This window comes from Lepidochelys olivacea (genome assembly GCF_965140295.1).
Source record: "Lepidochelys olivacea isolate rLepOli2 genome assembly, chromosome: 13".
In the NCBI taxonomy this organism is placed as follows: Eukaryota; Metazoa; Chordata; order Testudines; family Cheloniidae; genus Lepidochelys; species Lepidochelys olivacea.
In genome coordinates this window covers 33,292,573-33,311,986 of record NC_140423.1, presented here as the reverse complement: position 1 = coordinate 33,311,986, position 19,414 = coordinate 33,292,573, and the positions used below count along the sequence as shown (strand labels likewise).

The window sequence follows — 19,414 nt, the reverse complement described above, 5'->3', positions numbered from 1 at the left end:
AATCTCAGTCCTTAATGGAAGGTGATTTCATCTGATGATGTAACTGTAAATCTCACAACAAAAGATAAACTACCTGAGAACAGGAAATTGCAAGGTTAAGTCCTTAACATTCAAGAAATGACCAAGCTACACACTACACCGCTCTCCTGTCCAAGGTAGCATAAGCAGCCTGTTGGAAATAACCTATTGAGGTTTGCCGTGACTCAGTTTCCACACAGCTATTTCTTTATTGGTCCAAAGGCCATTCAGTGTGGATTACATCCAAACTACAAATACAAGAATAGGTGCACTTATAATAATTATAAGTAGCAGTAATAGTTATAAGCATTGGCCAAAGGCTCATAAATGGATCAGACAATACCTTCATAGTGTGATGTGACTCCAGAGAGATAAGGAAAAACTCTGACAAAGAAACCTCCAATAAACCTTGTCTTTTACACACTGTAACAGTGGTTTTCAAACTCCGGTACGCAAGCTCTCATCAGGGGGTACAGGAGAAAAGTCCTGAAATGGCGGACAATTATCCTTATGGACCTTTCCCCCTGTTTTCATAGGTATATTATGACCCTATCTCAGAGGGTGGTATGCAGTAGATGACATTATTTGGAAAGGGGTAAGCAGCCTGAAAAGTTTGAAAACCATTGTGCTATAATAAACAAGCAACGTGGTTGTTGGTTCTTGGAATTTAGCTAATGCCAGGGGAGGCAATTAGGGCTGAACTCTGTCCTCTGCCCGGGCCAATACAAGATTAATGACCGGGCCTCTGTCTTCAAGATTTTCTTCTTATCTTATTTTGCCATATTTCCTCCCAACCACTGGACTAAGCATTTCTTTTTAATTAAACCATATAGAATTAACTATTGACTGCATCAGGTCACCCAGTCAACCGTATTTTCTTAATTTTGATTCCCTCAAACCAAACCTTAAATAAGATAATGCCACCCCTCTCTCAGAAGCGTCGCGCGCTTCCCTGCAGATTTCCTGGGCAAAGCCCCCATCCAGGAACAAAACAGCATGCAGGCAGCTCCTGTTTGCTCAGATCCAAATCAGGAATGTTAGCACCTTCCCAAGACCGGCTGCCTGCTTCTGTTTCTCTACAAGTTCCACTGACTCATTCCTGTTACTTATGCACAGTGCACAGCTGCTGTGTTCGAAGACTCAGAAACCCCATTAGCTCCTCACCCCTCCAATGGCCATGAGATTGGAGCTCTCATTAATCTCTCAGTTAGGGCTGGTCTATGCTGGTGCCCCATTTTGTAGTTGTGTGTTTGATTTTTCCTTCCTAAGTGTAGTACACGGCCCTTGTCTTTCCCGAATTTCATCTTGTGGATTTCAGACCGGTTCTCCCATTTGCCAAAGTCCATTTGAATTCTAATCCTGTCCACCAAAGTGCTTGGAACCCCTCCCAGTTTGGTGTCATCTGCAAATTGTATAAGTGTACTCTCGACTCCATCATCTAAGTCATTAATTAAAATATTGACCAGTATCAGACCCAGGACAGACCGCTGCATGCATATATATATATATATATAGGTTTTAATATAGTTTGGTTCCTCAGACAAGAAGCATTTCAACAAAAACCTAAATATTTTTCTTTCTTCTTTTGCTTGTGAAAATTTCTCTCTTAAAAAAAAAATGATGTTTTTCTTTAAAAAAAAAATTAGCAGAAATATTTCTACACACTCTGCTGGTTTCACCATAGGTGATCTCTCTCTTAATCCTTTCCTGGACTAAGCAGACATATAAGAGACTGATACAGAAATGAAGCCTATAATGTAGGTATCTCCCTCATTGCCCCTGCAGGCTTCATGCACACATATTCAGATTCCCCTTCATCCCAAAACTTGTGCCTCATTGCCAACTTTTCTGAGTTACAGGCCACACCCCCTGCTGTTATAAACTCAAACCTAGTTGCACTTCTACAGATCCCTGTCAATTCTACTCCCTCCTCGCTCCAGCATACAGCCAGTTCAGAAGTTCCATTTCCCAGCTAGCTTGCTCTAATTTTTAAGTTAGATCAAAGATGCCAGGAGAATGTGCATAGATGCCCTTTATATCACTTCTACAAATCAAAAGATGAGAAAGAAAGATTAGGGGATGCTCCATCCCCATCCTCTAATTCCCAGGAAACTACTCAGACCCATTTCAGAGTAGCAACCGTGTTAGTCTGTATTCGCAAAAAGAAAAGGAGTACTAGTGGCACCTTAGAGACTAACCAATTTATTTGAGCATAAGCTTTCGTGATCTACGGCTCACTTCATCGGATGCATTCAGTGGAAAATACAGTGAGGAGATTTATATACATGCAGAACATGAAAAAATGGGTGTTATCATACACACTGTAAGGAGAGTGATCACTTAAGATGCGCTATTACCAGTGTCAAAGTCAGATTCAGGACTCACATAATTTGTCAGACCACTCTGTTTATTAGCAAAGCACTTTGTTAATGCACCCAGATGTGAGCCCCTCTCTGAGGCACAAGATAACTTATTTATACAGCTAAGCCAAAGCCAATTTAACATAAGAGACAAAAGAAAGCAGAAACTGACAAATATACATACATATCTTATTTGCATCTCTCTGGTCACGTGATTACAGACCTAATCTGACTTCTGGGATGCCACCTGATGTACTGAGGTTTCACTGAGCACCTCCTGCTCCACCAGCCTGGATTCCCTCTCCCTGCTTTGTTGAATTAGGCTCTCCAGCCTCTTGCAGCACACACATACAGGTAGGGCCACACCCAGCTGCAGAAACAGATTGAAGTATTTGGGCCAAAAGAAATCTGATGAAGTTCAGCAAGGACAAGTGCAGAGTCCTGCACTTAGGACAGAAGAATCCCATGCACTGCTACAGGCTGAGAACCAACTGACTAAGCAGCAATTCTGCAGAAAAGGACCTGGGGATTACAGTGAATAAGAAGCTGGATATGAGTCAGCAGTGTGCCCTTGTTGCCAAGAAGGCTAACGGCATATTGGGCTGCATTAGTGGGAGCGTTGCCAGCAGACAGAGGGAAGTGATTATTCCCCTCTATTCGGCACTGGTGAGGCCACATCTGAAGTACTGCGTCCAGTTTTGGGCCCCCCACTACAAAAAGGATGCGGACAAATTGGAGAGAGTCCAGCAGAGGGCAACAAAAATGATTAGGCGGTTGGGCCACATGACTTACGAGGAGAGGCTGAGGGAACTGGGTTTGTGTAGTCTGCAGAAGAGAAGAGGGAGGGGGGATTTGATGGCAGCCTTCAACTACCTGAAGGGGGGTTCCAAAGAAAATGAAGCTCGGCTGTTCTCAGTGATAGCAGATTACAGAATAAGGAGCAATGGTCTCAAGTTGCAGTGGGGGAGGTCTAGGTTGGATATTAGGAAACCCTATTTCACTAGGAGGGTGATGAAGCGTTGGAATGGTTTACCTAGTGAGGTGGTGGAATCTCCATCCTTAGAGGTTTTTAAGGCCCGGCTTGACAAAGCCCTGGCTGGGATGATTTAGTTGGTGTTCTCAGTACAGACCTGTATCACTCAAGGTAAAGGATTTAGCATCTATCCCTCTGTGGACAGCCATTAGAGGAGGACTTGACACATACATTTCCAGTGGTTTATACAGGTATTTGCTAGACAGCAGATAAATGCTGAATATCAGGAACCCTGGAGATGGGGGTGAGGGTCCAGTGGTTAGAGTAGGGGTTGTTCAGAGAGGTGATCCAGATCTACAAAGTTATTTAGACCCCTATGTATTTAGGCCCCTCTGTAGACAGGTGCAAAAAAAAAAAAAAAAGGCAGGGATTTGCAAAAGTGACTAACTGGGATAACTACCCAACTCCGCTTGACTTGGCATAGACCTGTTCAAAGGCAGTGTGGCTCAACACCTGAGACTTGGGTCCTGGGATTGTTTCCCAGCATTGCTGGGGTGGCCTTTTGGAGCTTTGCATTTTGTGATTAGTAATTAGTGATTAGTACATGTGCGGGGGGAGAGCTGATCCTTGATGCTCTTCTAAGGAAGTATCTGAGGCCTTCTGCACCGGTAAAACCCCTGCAGTGCCCTGTGGAAACATGAGGGATACCATTCCTCTGGAGCTGGCTGGCTGAGTAGCCCTGCCCACTGCAGCTGAGAAAGACCTGGACTATAGCGAGCTGTCCCTTATAAAAGAGGGCAGCAGGGAATAGAGACCAGAAACAGGAATTCCCTCTGGAAAGGTGAGGGGGCGGCAGCTTATGGCAGTGCTCCCAATGGTTAGCTGCTAGAGCTATCACAGAGAGGAAATCTAGAGCGAACCATACAGACAGGAGGGAAGACCGTTTTGGAGCCTTTATTGCTGAGATGGTGAGGTGAGAGCGAGGAAAATCTTGTTACTGACTGTACTGGTGTGAGAGACAGATCTGAGGAGGGGGCTGCTATGAGGGCAGAGTCAGCATGGGTTTGATTAGGATTTGTTTAAGAAGGCTGAACTAAAGCTACAGCCCCTGTCCTGCTGAAGCATCTTCAAAGCTCAGACAGAATGAACCCCAGGGAGAGAGCTGGCCCAGCAAGACCAAGGTGTCCCCTAGGAGGAGGAGGGTGCTCTGAGAGAGGCCTAATCCTTTTACAGGTAAAGGAAAGACTAGCCGCTAGTCTTACCTTTACCTGTAAAAGGATGTGAGGTGTTTTTTTTAAATGCAATTTTTTTTTCAGATTTTCATTAAACAAACCAAAACTGAAAATAACGCAAGAATATTAGAATTAAGGGTAAAAATGTCCCAAAGTGCCCCATTTTCAAAGGCATTTAGGTGCATAATTAGACCCCAAAGAAAGAATGGACAGGAATGTTGTTGTTGGTTCTGAGAATTCCTCAGACAAATGACTTCCTTGCTGCATGGATTACGTCCCCAGAGGCCCAGCAGAGCTCTGATAAATCTGGGTTTGAAGACTGTAGCCAGGAGAGAGATGCCCAGATGCTGAAGGGGTAAGTCCTTCTGTTTCCTTGAACAACAGATAATGTCTCAAGTTACGATTCATAACAGGTCCCAGCAGAGCATCCCAGTTGGCTGCTCTTTTACTCCCCTAGCTTTGTGCAAGTTGTACCTTTAGGCTTGCTGAGAAGACGAGAAAGAGATCGGTTTACATGCCCCTCTCAACGAGCGTTCTTTCTTTCTTTTTCTTTCTTTTCTTGCTCTCAGAGATGGTAGTGCAGTCCCTGGAATTGGGCACTGAACTGGGAGCCATGAGATTGGGATTCTTTCTGTTCCTCCACTATTATTTTGCTGTGAGACTCTGAGCAAGTTACTTTAATTTGGTATGTTTGGTTACCCATCTGTATAATACAACAATCTGTGTGGTGGGATAGGTGGAGGTTCCAGACTGAGACTGTAGCCCCATTGTGCTGGGTGCTGTACATGCACACTACAGAAAAATGTCAGGCTGGAAGATGCCTTGGAAGATCATCTAGCCCAGGCCCGAGTGCTGAGGCCGGACATGTGCACCTAGACCAGCCTTGACAGGTGTTTGTCCAACCTATTCTTCAAAACCTCCAGTGATGGGGATTCCAAAATCTCCCTTGAAAGCCTGTTCCAGAGCTTAACTATCTTTACAGTAAGAAAGTTTTTTCCTAATATCCAACCTAAATCTCCCTTGCAGCTCATTAAGCCTATTACTTCAGATCCTTTGAAAGTAGGACAAGAAGAACAATTGATCCCCGTCCTCTTTACAACAGCCTCTAATGTATTTGAAGACTGTTATTGGGTCCCTCCTCAGTCTTTTCTCAAGACTAAACATGCCCCGTTTATTTATCCATTTGACATAGGTCAGGGTTTCTAAACCTTTTACAATTTGTGTTGCTCTCCTCTGGACTCTCCCTAACTTACCCGCGTTACCTAAAGTGTGACGCCGAGAACCGCACCCAGTGTTCCAGCTGAGGTCTCATCAGGGCCAAGCAGAGCCAGACAGTTACCTCCTTTTGTCTTCCAGGTAGCACTCCTGTTAACACACCCCAGAACTGTTTGCCATTTTTGCAACGGCATCATAGCAGACAGTAGGAGACAGTCCCCGCTCCAAAAAGCGTACTGTCCAAATAGACAAGACAGACAAAGGATGGCAGGGACAACAGATGGGAAGTGGCCAAGGTACCAAAGCAGACTATAGGTAAAGCCAAAAATAGAACACGTCTTTGCAGCGTGCCACAGTCATGGGACCATGCACAGATGGCACTAACCCACCATTGTAAAGTGCATTGTTCTTTGTGAGAGAACAGTGCTACAGAGCAGGTAACTGGGGTGCTTCCAGGGGCACCTTGCTGCCACCTGACTCTAGCTTTTGGAAGCCTCATCAGTTCTCGCCAGGGCTTGGTTCCCCATCCCCTCCAGCCATGTGTAATATAAACACTCCCCTCCAGGCCCTTTCTCCCTCACTACAGGTCAGCGATAAGCACACACCACCTCTCCAGCCCTCTGAGCATCCCTGTGCAGTGACCAGCCTCTCTTCCTCTGGATACCCACAGAATTCACAGACCTGCTGCTCCCAGAGAAACAGCAAACCCCAGCTTGCTAGTTTCCCTTCCCCATTCAACACACAGCACTTAGATATAGTTATCATGAAAACGAGCAAGAACTTATTTAGCAAAGAGTAGAGGTTTAAATGATAGCAAGTAGAAGTCGTGGGAAGGGTTACATGCGCAATAAAATCATAACATAACTCCTACAACCTAGCCTTACCTATCTAGTTACTGTCAGGTCTTACAGTATTGCTCACCAGCATTTTTCAGTCAGCTAGGCAGTGACCCTTTTTGCCCGAAATAAACCAGGCTCTCCTCCTTTCCCCTCAGTGAAGAATACTGTCTCTCTCTCTCTCCTTATATCTCCAGATATATCATCATAGTCCTTAGACCTTCATTCCTAAACTAGTTCCCTGCTGCGGTGGCTTCCATTCTGTAGATGTCACAATTTTATGTCAATTTTGCAACCTTGATTATGTGGTGGCTTTGTCTGGAAAAAGACTTCCTCTGTGAGCTAGTGATCTGCTTGTGACCTTGATCATTTTCAATCTGTTCCCCTGTGCCACCATTTGTCTGGCTTCTCTATTTGGACTGCACACCCTTTGGAGCAAGGACTTATCCTAGCATATGCCATGGTACACACCAGACACTCCTACTCCCTGCCTGAACAGAATCTATTCAAGCCCTGTCATCTCCTGGTGACCTGCTTTCAACTTCAAGGCTGAAGAGCATAATTTCCAGAATAGACACAGAACTTCTCAAATATTATCCAGATAACCCAGTAAGCTACTGGATCTCAGTAGAGACTTTACATGTCCCCCTTTGGTTTATTGTTATGGAAATACCAGACCCCCGGGATCCTGTAAACTGCTACACCCCCGTTATGCTATCTGTTAGTTGGAATCCAAAGGTCCCTGGGCCACAGTAACCATTAGTGATGTCCTTCTATAGAAACTGGGGTAACCTCTTAAATTTAACCTAACTATTGGTCTGAATCTTACTGTGTGGCAGACAGTTCCACAAGAAAGTCCCATTAGCAAAATAAAGGCGCCAGACAGTCCTGTTAGCAGAAAGTCTGTCCCGTTAGCAGAAGAAAGGTGCCAGGCAGTGTGATCAAGGGTAGCAGAAACAGGCTTTGTCCCTGTGTCAGCTAACGACATAGCCAACCTCCATTTCTCTCCCCCCAGATGACGTCTCCCACTTGGACTCCAAGAGCAAATGAGACCAGCCTGATGTATTTCATTTTCCTCAGGTTTTCTCACCACTGGGACATGCAGATTCTCCTCTTCTCTCTGTTTGTCACAATCTACCTTTTGACCATAGTGGGGAACAGCCTCATTCTTCTCTTCATGATAGTGGACCTGGGCCTCCACACTCCCATGTATTTCTTTATCAGGAACTTGTCCTTCCTGGAGATCTTCTACACCTCAGTCACCAAGATGCTGTCCAACCTCCTCTCGGAGGATCGATCCATCTCCTTTGCCAGCTGTGCAGCATAGCTGTATTTCCTTCATTTCTTTGGTACAGTCGAGTGTTTCCTTCTTGTTTCCATGTCCTACGACCGTTACCTGGCAATCTGCAACCCACTGCACTACACAGCCAAAATGACCAAGGGGGTGTACATTGGGCTGACACTGATCTGCTGGCTGTGTGGCATCTTCATCCCACTGGGAAACACAGCTGGGTTATTCAGCCTGCCATTCTGTGGGTCTAATCAGATTGACTTTTTCTTCTGTGACTTTCCTCCAGTGCTAAAGCTGTATCATAAATATAAAGGGAAGGGTAACCACCTTTCTGTATACATTCTGTATAAAATCCCTCCTGGCCAGAGGCAAAATCCTTTCACCTGTAAAGGGTTAAGAAACTAAGCTAACCCCGCTGGCACCTGACCCAAAATGGCCAATGAGGGGACAAGATTCTTTCAAATCTGGAGGTGGGGGCAAAGAGTTTTGTCTGTCTGTGTGATAGCTTTGCCGGGAACAGATCAAGGATGCAAGCCTTCCAACTCCTGTAAAGTTAGTAAGTAATCTAGCTAGAAAATGTGTTAGATTTTCTTTTGTTTTTTTGGCTTGTAAAATTCACTGTACTGGAGGGAATGTATATTCATGTTTTTCTGTCTTTTTGTAACTTAAGGTTTTGCCTAGGGGGATTCTCTATGTTTTGAATCTGATTACCCTGTAAGGTATTTACCATCCTGATTTTACACAGGTGATTCTTTTACCTTTTCTTTAATTAAAATTCTTCTTTTAAGAACCTGATTGAGTTTTCATTGTTCTTAAGATCCAAGGGTTTGGGTCTGTGTTCACCTGTACCAATTTGTGAGGATTTTCTTATCAAGCCTTCCCCAGGAAAGGGGGTGTAGGGCTTGGGGGGATATTTTTGGGGAAGACATCTCCAAGTGGTCTCTTTCCCTGTTCTTTGTTTAAATCGCTTGGTGGTGGCAGCATACTGTTCAGCCTATTTAGGCTGAGATTTTTTTTTAATTTCACCTGTGGTTGTCCATATCACAGACATTTTAATGGAAATTGGGCATTCAAATTGCTTAGGCACCTTTCAAAAGCTGAGCCTTAGATAGCTTTTGGCCAGGGACTGTGTCTGTAGACAATCTGAGACAGTAGAGCTCTGATCCCTTAGCATGGTGGGACCCGTTAAAAGTTCCTGCAACACAAATAATAAATCATAACAATCTGCAGGGTGATGAAATGATTAGTCTGTATTTTCCAAGCATTCCAGGTGTAAAAGGTTTGGGGCTGTGATCAAGGACACTGTCCTCTGTCATTTGATTCCCCCCATATTCGGGGAAACAAGACTTGGTACATTTTTTTTGGAAATAAACAGGATTGCACCAAAGAGAGCAGACTGCAGCATCAATACCTCCTAACTGAAAGAACCTGCAAGACCCTGAGTTTTTGGCTGTCCACTCAGGACAAAAGGGGTAACATTATAGTGGAGAGCAAGGATCCAGCTTGGAAGCATTCTTTCCAGGAGGGGAGGTAGAGAAGCAGAAAGAGAGAGGGGACAGCTATCTCTCACTCCCACCCCGTCTCTCAAAATGAAAAACAGGTACAATTTACAGTTCACAAAACATTATCGCTTTTTCACCATTCCTCTGCCCTCTCCTGGCCCCTTCCTACCCAGCTCTGCCTTTCCCATGTCCTTTCCCTTATCTCTGAGCGCTGCACACGCATCACCCCACACTTCACTAAGATCCTCATTTGCTGACCGACTCAGTTCCCCCTGCCAAACCCAGTAGGTATTGCCCACCCTAAATGCTCTAACAACATGAGTCAGATGCCCTCAAAACTCATGAGGCTGATTTAAAAAAATATGTCTGTGGGTTGATTTTATAACAGCAATAAACACTGGTGCACATTTTTGATCATGTCAACTCTGCATCTTACACCAAACATTCCAGGCACCCGGGAATGAGTCAGTAATTTATTTCTTTGCCTATTCATGCTAAAAGAAGTCTCAAGGGAAGTAGAGCTCCTCGCAGACGGTGTCAGATATAAATTCTCTTGCCCATTTTCTTTGTGCACGGGATGCATGTTTGGGAAGCTGATTAACTTGGGGGTTGAGGTTCCAATGTGTTTGTCTGGAGCTCTAGTCCTACAGTATCTGCCCACCATCCCTACAGCAGGGAATATATCTTTTTTTTTACTAGAACAGAATACAGTTCATTCTAACTCAACCTGAAAGACAGGAGGAAGTATATCCCTCTAGATTTCTCCCTAAACATCTGTATCTAAGCCACACACATGACAACTGATGTTTCCATCTCACCATTGCAACAGTCCTCATCAACAAAGATGACCACCAGTGCCAGTTTTATTGCAACCCCAAGAACTGTTTTACTGGGATAAATCCAGATACCAGAGGTAAGAAATATTGACATCTTCTCTGGGGCAATGGATATTTTGCTGCATTTCCTTAAAATGTGTGCCTTGTATAACTATATTTATTTTATTTCTAGGAGTGGTGATAGGAACCCCGGTCATAGACCAATGCCCCATTGTGCTAGCATTGTATAACAGGGGAAGAATTTTTGAAAAAGCCCAAGGAATTTAGGCACTCGTGTTCCATTGAATTTCTTCCAGAGTTGGATGCTTAACTCCCTTCACTTCCTCTGAAAATCACAGCCTACAAACTGAATTCAAGTTGCAGTGGGGGAGGTTTTCAAGTTGCAGTGGGGGAGGTTTTCAAGTTGCAGTGGGGGAGGTTTAGATTGGATATTAGGAAAAACTTTTTCACTAAGAGGGTGGTGAAACACTGGAATGCGTTACCTAGGGAGGTGGTAGAATCTCCTTCCTTAGAGGTTTTTAAGGTCAGGCTTGACAAAGCCCTGGCTGGGATGATTTAACTGGGAATTGGTCCTGCTTTGAGCAGGGGGTTGGACTAGATGACCTTCTGGGGTCCCTTCCAACCCTGATATTCTATGATTCTATGATTCTATGAATTTTTAATTGTAATATTTGGAAGCTCAAAGGTTGTGTTAGATGGCAAAAGACTGCCATGATCCTAAAATAATAATTGAGCTAAAACACCCTAAAAATTCCTACAACACAGATTCTGTTCTCTCTTTCATACCTGGAGCTCTGTCAAATTCTCTCTCTCCTTCAGAGGAATTCTTCCCATGCCAGGTCAGTTCCATTGAATACCACTGAGTTCCTGCAGTGAAGGCACCCTCCTTTTCAGATAAGCAGGATGGACTGGGCAGGAGCTAGCCTAGCTAAACAGTGCCTATGAAAATCACTAGTGACATTCTGTCTGGCGAGGGTACTAATAAGGGACTTAGAAAACTTGGGTTCCCGCCTCTGCTCTCCTGTAGATTTGTCAGGTGCTTGGCTAGCTGATTCTTACTTATGTGCTCGGAATCTAACTAATCACCACATTTGGGCCTGAGAAGAAATTTCCCCCTCAGGTCAGATTGACTGTCATTTGGGAATTTCACTTTCCTCTGCAGCGTGTGGGTGCAGGTCGTTTACTGGGATCCTCTCATTATATCTCCTTTAATAGTTCCCTGCCATTTCAGGGGCCTTGGGCATGGGGGCACCTTGGGCCCTCCTTTTTTCTACCTAGTCTCCCAAAGGCTGTGATAAGAACATAAGAATGGCCATACTTGGTCAGACCAAAGGTCCATCTAGCCCAGTATCCTGTCTTCTGACAGTGGCCAATGCCTGGTGCCCCAGGGGGAATGAACAGACTAGGTAATCATCAAGTGATCCACACCCTGCCGACCACTCCCAGTTTCTGGCAAACAAGAGGCTAGGGACACCCTTCCCACCCTGGCTAATAGCCATTGATGGACCTATCCGCCATGAATTTATCTAGTTCTTTTTTGAACCCTGTTATAGTCTTGGCCTTCACAACATTCTCTGACAAAGAGTTCCACAGATTGACTGTGCATTGTGTGAAGAAATACTTCCTTTTATTTATTTTAAGCCTGCTGCCTATTAACTTCATTTGGTGACCCCTAGTTCTTGTGTTATGAGAAGGAGTAAATAGCACTTCTTTATTTACTTTCTCCACAGCAATCATGATTTTATAGACCTCTATCATATTCCCCACCCACACTAGTCATCTCTTTTCCAAGCTGAAAAGTCCCAGTCTTATTAATCTCTCCTCATACGGAAGCCATTCCATACCCCTAATCATTTTTGTTGTCCTTTTCTGACCTTTTCAATTCCAATATTCTTTTTTGAGATGGGGTGACCACATCTGCAAGCAGTAATCAAAATGTGGGTGCACCATGGATTTATAGACAGGCATTATGATATTTTCTGTCTTATTATCTATCCCTTTCCTAATGATTTCCCTAATGATACTTTGGTCTAATTCTGTCATTGGGTTTAGTGTGTGGGTGCTGGGTGGTGCTGGTGTCCTGTGATCAGCAGGAGGTCAGACCAGATGATCTGGTGGTCCCTTCTGGCCTTAAACTCTATGACCTCATGCCCCTGGACATGTCGCTTATCCTCTCTGGGTATGTCTACACTGCACTCTACGCCCAAGTTCTATTCTGATTTGAGCCCCATCCCAGCTTCCATCCGCTTCCAAACCAGTCTGATTCAGCTCAGCAAGCACTCATAACCTGGGTCCTAGGCATCTGCTAGGGTGGGTGGGTCAGAGCATTAAGTCCTGCCATGACTCAGGACCAAGCCCTGTCATTTTGCAAGGTGAACGCAGCTCAAGCCAAAGTCCCGAGTCAGAAGGTCTATGCAGTGCCCTATGGATGCGCTGGCATGGCTGTGAGACCCTACTCTGGCCACTGTAAACCCAGGCTTACAATGCAGTGTGTACGCCCAAGCATGAGCTTGGAAACAATGATTCCATGAGATGTGGTCCACAGATCTGGGTTTGCAATGCACTTAGACATACCCTGAGTACCTCAGTTTCCCACCTGTACAATGCGGATAATAGCACTGCCCTGCCTCACAGGTGTGGAGGATCAATTCCTCAAAGATGAAGAGGTGCTCCAATGCTGTGGTAATGGGGGGAGGGGGAGGCTGATCAGTACCTTCAACTTTTTTGCGGTGGTGTTGTAGCTGTGTTGGTCCCAGGAAATGAGAGAGACAAGGTGGGTGAGGTCATTTTTTTTTAATTGGGCCCACTTCTATTGGAGTAGCTTGAAAGCTTATCTCTCTCACCAACAGGAGCTGGCTCAATAAAAGAGATCAACTCACCCACCTTGTCTCTCAGATAGCTAATTATGTTTATTCATTTTTTTCCCTTTACTCCCTCAGACAAAATGAACAGGACTGGAGAAGGCAACCAAACTTCTATACCCCAGGAGTTCATCCTGTTGGGACTCTCCAGTCATCCAGAGGTCCGGCTGGCTCTGTTTGTGGTGTTCCTCACTCTCTACCTGGTGACCCTGCTTGGGAAGCTCCTCACCATTCTCCTGGTTGGCACTGACCCTCTCCTCCACACCCCCATGTATTTTTTTCTCACCAACCTGTCTCTCCTGGAGGTCAGCTATACTTCGTGCTTCCTGCCCCAGATGCTGGCCCACCTCCTGGCAGAGCACAGAGACATCTCGTTGGCCCGTTGCATGGCCCAGATGTACCTCTTCCTCGCCTTATGGCATAAAGGAGTGCTTCCTCCTCACTGTTATGTCATATGACAGGTACGTCGCCGTCTGCCTCCCACTGCACTACCCGCTACTCATGGTCAATAGGGGTGCATTGCCATGGTGGCCACTTCCTGGGCAGGCGGTTTCCTAGTTTCTGTCATCAACACCGCCTCCACCTTCCAGCTGTCTTTCTGCAGGCAGCGGGAGATAGACCATTTCCTCTGTGAAATGCCGGCCATGGTGAGTTTGGCCTGTGCTGGGAAGGACCAGGCATAAATAATCATGTCCGTGAGCTGTGTATTCACGCTGGACTGCCCACTTTCCTTAGTAGTCCTCTCTTACGCTCGCATCCTTGGCACTGCCTTGAACATCCCCTCCACTGCAGGAAGACATAAAGCCTTTTTCACCTGCTCTTCCCACTTGGTTGTCCTCAGCCTGTTCTTTGGGACAGCAATTTCGATGTACCTGAGACCCAGGTCTAGCTTCTCCTTCCTGGGGAAGCTCAAAACAAGCTCTGTCTTCTACAGCACTGTCACCCCAGTGCTCAATCCCCTCATATACAGCCTGAGGAACAAGGAGGCGATATGCACCCTGAGGAAAATGGTGGGTAAGGATGTAGGGGTACAGGCCTTGCCTGAACAATGAAAGAAAACAGACGTAAGGAAACAGGTTAACAATGGACAAAGCAGGAATTCACAAGTGGCCTTGTAAATAATATGTACCTCATAGATAAAGAAATAGTAAGAAGAAGAGTAAATGTGTGATCTGCTTGCAGCTGCAGCTTTGCTTACTAGCACATTTCCTAGTGCATAGATAGTTCATGATCCATCCAGGGATCGGTCCACACAATTAGTAAGCCAATCATGAAGTCTGTGATGTAACGTAGAATGTAATGCACATGTGTTAGTCTGTTTTAGAATATGTATATAATCTGATATACAATTATGTCCTTTGGAGTTGTGGTGCACCTAACCCACCCCTATACCTGAACCTGATCACCTCAGGTGTAGCTTTATGAAATGCCTCTAAAGACACCTCAATGCTGTGTCCAGATTTGAACCAAGTTTTTTGGATTCTAGAGAACTGGATAAACTGTTCCCCTCCAGAACTGGATAAGATGTTCTGGATAAACTAAGGGAATGGACAAGGAGTTAGAGGGAATCCCAACAGTAGGGAGGTAGAGGTCTCTGTTATTCCAGATCCTGACAGTGAGTGACAGATCATGGGGCCATCCCGTTTGGAATCCAGACTCCTGCTCTGCTGCATCAGAACAATGGTCCATCCATCCTTGCATCCCTTCTGCACAGGGGACCAGAACAATTGTCCCTCTAGTCCTGTAATCTTTCTATTTTCTGGACCAGATCAATAGTCCATCCATTCCTTTATCCCTTCTACAGTCTGGACCAGAACAATTGTCCATCTAGTCCTGTATCCCATTTACATACTTGATCAGATTAATGGTTGATCCACTCCTTTATGTTTTCTGTTAATAGAAAAAAAAACATTGATTCATCCTGTCCCTATGCACTGCATCTGATCAATGGTCCATCTGTTCCTATATTCATACTACATACCTGCTTAAAAACCAGTTGTCCATCTAGTCTTGGTTTCTTCCTATGTAACAGATCAGAACGGCCCCAGTCTCTCTGAATCCTTTCTAAATGTGGGGTTAGACAGCTGGTCCCTCTAGTCCTGTATCCCTTCTAGATACTAAATTAGACCAAAGTTCCCTTCTGTTCAGAGATTTTTCTCCAGGCATTCAACATTTACAAGGGTTGTTACACATACAAACAAATCAAAACACATCATTTGAGCCATGCTGGAGGCATGTGTTGGATTAGTTCTTTTCACTGCCAGTTGGGAAGGGAAAAAGGGACAGTAGCAGATGATTCAGAGGAACTGAAAGGCTGGAAAGTCTGCTCAATTGCTGCTATTAGATGACTGTTTGTGGACTCAGTTACAATATCTCCAGTGCTCTCCATGCCACAGCTCAGAAAATGTACCAATTCACTGTTTTCAGGAGCTGTCAAGGTTCCTTCCCACTCTGAACTCTAGGGTACAGGTGTGGGAACCTGCATGAAAGACCCCCTAAGCTTATTCTTACCAGCTTAGGTTAAAAACTTCCCCAAGGTACGAACTGTGCCTTGTCCTTGAACCGTATGCTGCCACCACCAAGCGTCTTACACAAAGACCAGGGAAAGAGCCCACTTGGAGACGTTTTCCCCCAAAATATCCCACCAAGTCCTACACTCCCTTTCCTGGGGAAGGCTTGATAATAAGATCCTCACCAATTGGTACAGGTGAACACAGACCCAAACCATTGGATCTTAAGAACAATGAAAAATCAATCAGGTTCTTAAAAGAAGAATTTTAATTAAAGAAAAAGTAAAAGAATCACCTGTGTAAAATCAGGATGGTAAATACCTTACAGGGTAATCAGATTCAAAACACAGAGAATCCCTCTAGGCAAAACCTTAAGTTACAAAAAGACACAAAAACAGGAATATACATTCCCTCCAGCACAGCTTATTTTACCAGCCATTAAACAAAAGAAAATATAATACATTTTCTAGCTAGATTACTTACTAACTTTACAGGAGTTGGAAGGCTTGCATCCTTGATCTGTTCCCTGCAAAAGCATCACACAGACAGACCAAACCCTTTGTTCCCCGCCCCCCCCTCCAGATCTGAAAGAATCTTGACCCCTCATTGGCCATTTTGGGTCAGGTGCCAGCAGGATTACCTTAGCTTTTTAACCCTTTACAGGTGAAAGGATTTTGCCTCTGGCCAGGAGGGATTTTATACAGAATGTATACAGAAAGGTGGTTACCCTTCCCTTCATATTTATGACAGGAGCCCTTTGTTACTGGAGATAAACTGGTATTGCAGGATATATAGATCTGATATGGGGCGCACGGTGGAAGTTAAAAACAGTGAGCTACTAGAGAGGGCACTAGACTGGAACGTAAATGTAAAACTGCAAGATTGTTCACTCAGCTTTTTTCAAAGAAAATGTAGATTCAGCAACTCTGAATCATTTTTCAAATTTGTGTTGTTGTCACCAAATTGTTTCAGGGGGAAAAACACACAAAACAAATGCCAAATTTTTTACTTTCTTGTTTGTTTTATTTTACTTTGATGTCTATTATATTAATTTTATATCATATTTATGTACTCTATTTAATATTATACACAGACAATATTTAAGAGTGTTAAATATTATAACATTATAATCAAAACCAAATTATTTTCCGTATCTAAACTAAACAACTTGGCAAAACTTTTCTATGCTTCTGAATCAATTTGGGTGTCACGATCACTTCCCATGCATGATTAATGAACCAACCATCCTGCCATGGACAGTGCTCTGGGACCCTCTCATGCCTGCTATTGGACCTTTAATGTGTCTGTAGCATCAGGGATTGTTTTTTTCCCCATTTCAACATGTCTCTTATTCTCTCTGAGATATACATTAATTTTATAGAGCCGTCATTTCTTTAACACCTTTTACATTCAAATCAAAGTTCATCACTGGTTTCTCATTTACATGTATATCTATATTCTTGTCAAAATCTAAACATAGAGATATAAGCCATGTCTCTGCTGCTGCCCATCTTACCACAGCTAATTAAGCTCACACTAGCTCGATGAGAGCTAGCGTAAGCACGTGTACACGAGCAGGGGAAACACACCCCTACCTCTTCATGTAGACATATCCAAAAGGGACCCAATAGACCCAAAGCCAAAAGGGATCACTGTGGTCATCTAGCCTGGCCTCCAACTTCCCTGAATTAATTTCTCTTTGAACTAGAGCAGAGCTTTTAGAAAAACGTCCTGTCTTGATTTAAAAATTGTCAGTGATGGAGAATCTACCTTAACCCTTGGTAACGTGTTCCAATGGCTAATTACCCTCACTGTTAAAAACGCACACCTCAGTTCCAGTCTGAATTTGTCTAGCTTCAACTTCCAGTCATTGGATCTTGTCTGAACTTTGTAGGCTATATTGAAGGTATTTATAGGCTGTCATCAATTCATCCCTTACAGCTCTCTTGGATATGCTAAATAGATTGAGCTATTTGAGTCCATTTCCATAAGGCAGGTATTCTAGGTTTTTGTCACCCCCCAATCTCCTCCCTTCAGCACAGCATCCCTAGCGCCATTGTGGGACATTGAGGTCCTCACTGATAGTGTGCAGAGAGAGTCCCATTCTGAGTCACCCCCCCACACACACACACACACACACAGTCACTCAGCACATTGTCTCCTAGAGGCAGGGTGGGACATGACGGTCAGCATTGACTCAAAGGGGAGAGTGCCCTCAAAGGAGTCAACCACACTCTGTACTCTCTCCAGTCCTTGGGTTGTTCTTTGAGTGTTCCCCATTCAAGAACTCACATAGACCATCCTTGCTTGGTGAGATATCTGATGGTAACACTATGAAGAAAGAAAAGGAGTACTTGTGGCACCTTAGAGACTAACAAATTTATTAGAGCATAAGCTTTCGTGAGCTACAGCTCACTTCATCATGAAAGCTTATGCTCTAATAAATTTGTTAGTCTCTAAGGTGCCACAAGTACTCCTTTTCTTTTTAGGAATACAGACTACACGGCTGCTACTCTGTAACCTGTCACTGTGAAGAAAGAGATGCTTTGTGAGAATCCATTGCTGTTCTTTTATTGCTTCGTTTTGCCGGTTCTCCGGGATACGCCCCTGGGAAGGTTGGAATTAGAATACAAATGGAATAAATATCTCCCAACTTATTCCCAAATACTTGTGCTGATCTTCCTGGTCACACTGTGAGCTTTGCCAGAAGTCATTTCTCTTCTCTGTGCCTGACCCCTTCCTGCCCCCCACCCCTGTATAAAATAGAAGTAATAATACTTATGCATCTCCCAGGAATAACAATATTTATAGTGATCCCATGAGAGAGATCACTGAGCAGGGTCAGCCTGGGTAAGTACTTGGATGGGAGACCATCCAGGTGCAGCTAAAGGATTGTGAAGTTCAATTAGTGTCTGTTAAATTCTTTGAGATCCTAAGACAAAAGCTGCTTTAGGAAGCAAAAAGTATTATAATTCTTTTGGGATCTTAACTTTTCTCATTCTGAAAAGTAGGGTTTCTCATGCTCAAACTGTTCCCTTGAGGTGTATAGTGGAATCACATAAAGCTCTAGGATGTCCTAATAACTTTATTCTACAAAAGGGTTTAGGGGCAAAACCACACACTATATTCCAGTGTAAACTGGACACCCAAATCCCTTTAAGCAGCTTTGACAATCTCCCCCAAGGTCTCCATCTTGCTCAGTTATCCTGGTTCTCTCTGCCTTACTTGCAAGATGGTCAGAAGGGAAACATCCATGAATCGCAAAGGGGAAGGTATCGGACTGGTCACCCATGTAAGAATTCAGCTCCCAACCTGTGCAGTGTTTGCCTCCATCCCACATCTGCAAAATATGGAAAATAATGCCTCCCTTGTATATTTAGGCTGAGATTTGTAAACTCATTTTAATGGGAATTGACATTCAAGTCTCTCTCTGTTTTTAAAATCTCAGACTCTGTCTTGCAAAGGACCTATCACAATGGGTTCCCTTGATCTCAACTAAGACCAATAGGATGTAATAATTTGCTAGACAGTGAAATGATTACTTTGTGTTTTCCCAGAGACATTGAATTAGGCGACCCTACAGTATTCTGTGTGGGTAATGCAATGAGAAACCAGCCAGCTCGACAACTGACTGAACTTGGGGACAAAGAGGGGGATCTAACTTACTAGGTAGGAAAGGTAACAACTGGTAAGTGTAGACCCAGGTCATATTTTGTGTTGCTTTTTAACCATTTGTTTCCACCACTCCCTTCTTTAATCCTTATCCTTTCTTACAATAAA

The 19,414-nt window shown here is 44.1% G+C and overlaps 1 pseudogene across 1 annotated transcript in view; it reads left to right on the top strand.

The window, feature by feature from the left end:
* The first annotated feature begins 12,602 nt into the window (after positions 1-12,602).
* Positions 12,603-19,414, top strand: part of LOC311529434 (olfactory receptor 5V1-like) — a 504,463-nt pseudogene continuing 497,651 nt past the window's right edge. The window contains exons 1-2 of the transcript in view: positions 12,603-12,729; positions 13,203-13,429. The product of the transcript in view is annotated as an olfactory receptor 5V1-like (transcript). The remainder of the gene's footprint in view (positions 12,730-13,202; positions 13,430-19,414) is intronic.